Below are 6,000 nucleotides of genomic sequence, written 5' to 3' on the forward strand. Positions count from 1 at the left end.
TGGCCAGAAGTGTTCGCCATACCAAACCAGGAAGCTACAACAGTTGCTTCTAAGCTAGTCGAAGAAGTAATATCTCGCTTTGGTGTGCCTCTAGAAATCCATTCCGATCAGGGCAGGAATTTCGAATCGCAGGTCTTCCAGGAAGTGTGCAGAATGTTGGGAATGCATAAAACGAGGACCACCGCGTACCATCCACAGTCTGATGGAATGGTTGAGAGATTTAACCAGACCCTTGAGAGGCATTTGGCGAAATTGGTAGATGACAAACAAAAGGACTGGGACAAGTATATACCACTCTTCCTTCTGTCGTACCGTACCGCCGAGCATGAGAGCATAAAAGCTACCCCGGCGTATGTCAATTACGGTAGAGAACTACGAGTACCAGTAGACCTTTTGACAGGAGGATCACCGGAAGAACCAAAGACCGTACCAGATTATGTCTGCGATTTAAGGGAAAAGATGCGTTATATACACGCCATGGTTCGGGAAAATGGGTTACAGTCAAGTGAGAACATGAAGACCAGATACGACCGGAAATCGAATACAAGCGGCTTCGAAGAAGGGTCACTGGTGTGGCTGCATAACCCAACTCGCCGAAAAGGCAAATCTCCAAAGTTGCAGACCAAGTGGGACGGCCCATACAAAGTGGTTACCCGATTGAATGACGTGACTTACAGGATTCAAAAGCAACCAAGAGGGACATTCAAAGTGGTACACATAGACCGTCTGGCGCGTTACCATGGCAGTAACAATGATGCTCGGGACGAGCATCTCTAAGAGGGGAGTAGTGTTACGGTACATGGTATACGGACACGTGGTGCGCAAGTACATACTCGAACCTTCTAAAAAGGTCCAATGTTTGTTTACGTGTTTACCCTTTATTTGTTAGCGTGTTTGAATTTAGACCTTATGACTGAGTCCATAAGGTCTAAATTAAATTCAACTTACTGCACTTATCGCAAGGACGGCAGTTTTTATTGTGGTACATGCCCGAGCTTCCTAGAAATTTCCCACGGTTGTTTACTTGTTTACGTGAATCGGGAAATTTCTGGAATTCGTCTCGCCATATAAAAAGAGCCGCAGGCAGGTCCGGCAAGTCAGTTTAATCTAAGCGATCTTCGAGGCGACATCAAGTGATCAATAGTGAGTGAACCAGTGAAACCTGCGACTTGGCTACGACCTAGGACAGTGATAGTGCTTAGTGATTGGACCTAGTGATTTGTGTTTGGACTTAGTGCTAAGTGTTGTGACCTAGTGTTTAGTGCAGTGTTAATAAAGTCTTCAAGAGAGTCACCAGGTCTTTCTCTCCAAATCTTCGAACCCTAGCACGTAACAGTATCATAAAGTTAATTGTGAAAGTAGCAGCACTGAAATTATACACCCTAAAGTTTTATTACACCAATAATAAATTTAGATAGATTTGATCTCGGTAAAATGTACGATTTCCGCACGATATTCGAATTCCAGCGTCAACTTATTCTAGTAATTGGAACGGAGTTCCTTATCGCGCGTTGCGAAAGGGGGCTAAACTGAAAAAGTTGTAATGACACTTTTTTATAAGTACCTGCATGGTAGGGGCAGAGGGCGTTGATAGTATTCCTGTGCGTCAATAGATGGCGTTTTTTTAAATATTTTTTGAGTGTATATGTAATATGTATACAGGGTTTTTGAACATCCATACTAATATTATAAATGCGAAAGTGTGTCTGTCTGTCCGTCTGTCCGTCTGTCTGTCTGTCTTTCTGTCTGTCTGTTACCTCTCACGCTCAAACCGTTGAACCGATTTTGCTGAAATTTGGCATGGACATACTTTGAGTCCCAAGAAAGGACATAGGATACTTTATATCCCGGAAAAATGTGCGGTTCCCAGCGCGAAATTTTTGCGCAACAGGGTTGCGGGCATCATCTAGTAAGAAATAACTTCGTTCCTTTCGGGTGTCCCTTGACACCTTTCAAGTTTTTTTTTTACACTATGTAAGGTTAGTGTAAGTACACTCACTTTAATTATTCCCCATTTTTAGCCGCGATCATTGTGGGGAGCACTCAGCTAAATTATCGCTCCTTTATCCTCCCGCTAAACTTGTGTTATGTCGTGAATATTTTACATTACACTTTAACACCTGTGGAGCAATATTCAGAGTGCATGAATTAACTGCTGTTTTAAAAACTATGTTGAAATAATATAATACTCTATCTATTTGACCGAGCTTTGCTCGGTATTCGATAAAAATGACATTTTCTAAAAATGATTCATAGCTACATCGATTTATCGCCCCCGAAACCCCTATAAACTAAATTTTTGTTTAAAGATATAATATCTCGGAGGTTTTACGGCATTTTATTGATGTGATAAGTGTGTTAGTGGAAAGAAAGGTTCGCACACATTGTGACGCGTACACTGTACAGGGCGGGCCGCATTTTTCATTTATTTTTTATGCACCGTGCACAGTCATGGTCACAAACACACAATATGATAAATGCGGCTCGCTCTGCTTCGTCACAATTTTTTTTTCTTCCACTTTCGACACAGTGTGTTAATTGTGTTTATGGATTTTGTATACTATACACAGTAAAACGTGTAATCAACATGTAATTAGCAAAAAAAAAAACAAACACAATTTTTTTTTAATGAAATAAGGGGGCAAACGAGGAAACGGGTCACATGATGGAAAGCAACTTCCGTCGCCCATGGACACTCACAGCATCAGAAGAGCTGCTGCGTGCGTTGCCGGTCTTTTAAGAGGAAATAGGGTAATAGTGGAGGGTAGGGATGGGAAGGGAAGGGAATAGGGGAGGGTAGGAAAGGGAATAGGGTAGGGGATTGGGCTTCAGGTAAACTCACTCACTCAGCAGTGCAAGCGCTGTTTCACGCCGGTTTTCTGTGAGAACCGACCCATTCGTGCCGAAGCATGGCTCTCCCACGTCTAAAGATTATTAGTTATTTGGAGAAGTTAGAGCGTGTGAGGCCGGCATTACAGCATATTAACCTAAGTGGTTTTCTGTGTATTGAATCTTTATCACGCGCCCTCGGATTCATCAGCCACTGGACCGAGTAAATACGTTACGCCTCATTAATTTACTAAAATTAGGACCATCCATATATCTAACTATACCATATTACAGTATAACATTATCCTGGATAGAGGGGACGTGATCAACATAGTGCTGCGAACTAGCGTCGCCAATACGAAAATTGTACTTGGTTTTTAAAAAACCCGTTCCCTTTTACCCACAACTGCAAACGTATAAGTAATATTCCAGGAAATCATCTTTTGCTGCAATAATATTATGGTGAGAAATGTTTTTCTTTGGGCTGAATTTGTCACAGGGCGTATTTTGTGTTGTCCGCTGTATTAGAATTAGCTCACATGTAAAACGATAGGTAGTTGAATAACATTGACAGAATATTAGGGGAAGTGGGTCTATATAAGATGGCAGGATTAGTTTTTATTTAAAAACATTTTTGTAGGATTGGAGCTGTCACACGTCTCACACGGCTAAAGGGGACTAAAACCGCACAATTTTGGCCGTACCGCAAAAAAAATGCAATGTTTGACATTTAAACGGTCAATTTACGCCGTGCAACCAAAGCACTGACCTCCATTATACAAGTACGCTGGACTTACGACACCCTTTGAAATGACTGCTGGTTTTTGTGCCTATTTGAAGCGGAATCAGCGCCCCCAATGCGGGGGAAGAGAACTAAATTTGACGTAAAAATGACGTTTGAAAGTCGCTATATTGGCGCTGATAGCAGTAGTGGGAGTACTTGGAACTAATAGATCGCTACAACCAATAGCGACTAAGCGGCCATTTGCAAGTTACGTCAGATTTAGTTCTCTTCCCCCGCATTGGGGGCGCTGATTCCGCTTCAAATAGGCGCAAAAAGCAGGTGGGTATCATAATTCATAAAAAAAAATCAAAAATCAAAATCAAAATCAAAAATTGTTTTATTTCTGAATAAATTTAAAATAAATGTTTTCAGAAAGTCCTACATGATGCCTACCACCGGTTCGGGAACTAACCCGGCGAGAAGAACCGGCGTAAGAAACTCGCACGGGGCCCACTTTTTTACCAAAAAAAGTGAGAAAAAAATTAATCTTTTAAAATAAAGTTTACAATTTTGTAACTAAATATTATATACAATATCCACATACATAATTGTAAGTCCTATAATAATGAAGAAGTAGCCTTGCAAGAAGCCATCCTACTCCCAAGGTGTGCCATCGTTTATGAAATCATTGACCTTATAATAGGCTTTGGCACACAAACGTTCTTTAACTACTTTTTTAAATTTATTAATGGAAAGATTTTGAACGTTTTCTGGGATTTTGTTGTAAAGGCGTATACATTGACCTTTAAAAGATTTACTGACTTTACTAAGTCTGATCACCGGCATATCTAGCTTGTGCTTATTTCTAGTATTCCTAGAGTGAATGTCACTTTTAACTTTAAATTTACTTATATTTTTTCTAACATATATTACATTATCCAAAATGTATTGAGAAGCAACAGTTAGAATACCAATTTCTTTAAATTTATCTCTCAGAGATTCTAAAGCAGACATTTTATAAATAGAACGTATGGCTCGCTTCTGCAGCACAAATATTGTATTAATGTCGGCAGCGTTTCCCCATAAAAGGATTCCATATGACATCCTACTATGAAAATAACTAAAATATACTAATCGTGCCGTATCTTCGTCAGAAATTTCCCTAATTTTTCTGACTGCATATGCTGCAGAACTGAGCCTACCTGCAAGATTAACAATGTGAGGACCCCACTGTAATTTACTATCAAGTGTAATACCTAAGAATACAGTGTTGTCTACCAAATTCATCTTCTCATCATTTAATACTACATTGGTTTGGACTTGCCTAACATTGGGCAAAGTAAACTTTATACATTTTGTTTTACTAGAATTTAAAAGTAAGTTATTAACATTAAACCAATGTACTATTTTTGAGAGAGCACTGTTTACCTCGTCGTAGTTCGACTGTTGTCGCTTCACTTTAAAAATAAGTGAAGTGTCATCAGCAAAAAGCACTATCTCATTATTATTATCCTTAACTAGATAAGGTAAGTCATTTATATAGATGAGAAAAAGAAATGGGCCTAATATAGATCCCTGTGGGACACCTAATTCTAATTTGGTTCCTTTGGACCTTTTACTATTAACCTCAACCCTTTGAGTCCTATTTTTAAGGTAAGAAGTCAAAAGGCTGAGAGCAGAGTCTTTAATTCCGTAGTGGCGCAATTTCCTGATCAATGTAGCATGCTCAACACAATCGAAGGCTTTGGAGAGATCGCAAAAAACACCTAAGGCATCCTGCGACTCCTCCCAAGCCTCAAAAATACTGCAAAGGAGTCCTATACCAGCATCCGTTGTGGATCGACCCTTAGTAAATCCGTATTGATTATCATGTAATAAATTATTAGAATTAAAATGTACTAGTAATTGTTTTAAAATAATTTTTTCAAATATTTTACTAAAGGTCGGTAGAATTGATATAGGCCTGAAATTCGTGGGATCCGATTTAGTTCCGGCTTTGAATAAAGGAACAATCTTGCTATGCTTCATTAAGTCAGGAAAAAACACCATTTTTATACAGTCATTGAAAATCATTGCTAAATGAGGAGCTACGATGTCAATTATTGATTTAATAATTTTTGTGGACATGCCCCAGAGATCAGCAGTATTTTTGATACTCAACAATTTAAAGGTATCAATAATATCTCTGGGGTTAATTTCTCTAAACTTAAAATTGACATCACATTCCTTTACATTGTCTCTGAGTAGCTTTTCGGCAGCTTCAGACGAAGAATTTAAATTTTTTGTCGTTGAGACCGGAATGTCAGCAAAAAACTTTTCAAAGACCGTCGCAACTTCTTGATCATTAGTAATCTTTTTATTTTCAAAGTATAGTTCAAAATCAGAGCTACGACAGGTGACATTTCCAGTCTCACCCGCTATTACCTGCCATGTTGTTTTGATTTTAT

This window comes from Aricia agestis, chromosome 9, assembly GCF_905147365.1.
Source record: "Aricia agestis chromosome 9, ilAriAges1.1, whole genome shotgun sequence".
Lineage (NCBI taxonomy): Eukaryota > Metazoa > Arthropoda > Insecta > Lepidoptera > Lycaenidae > Aricia > Aricia agestis.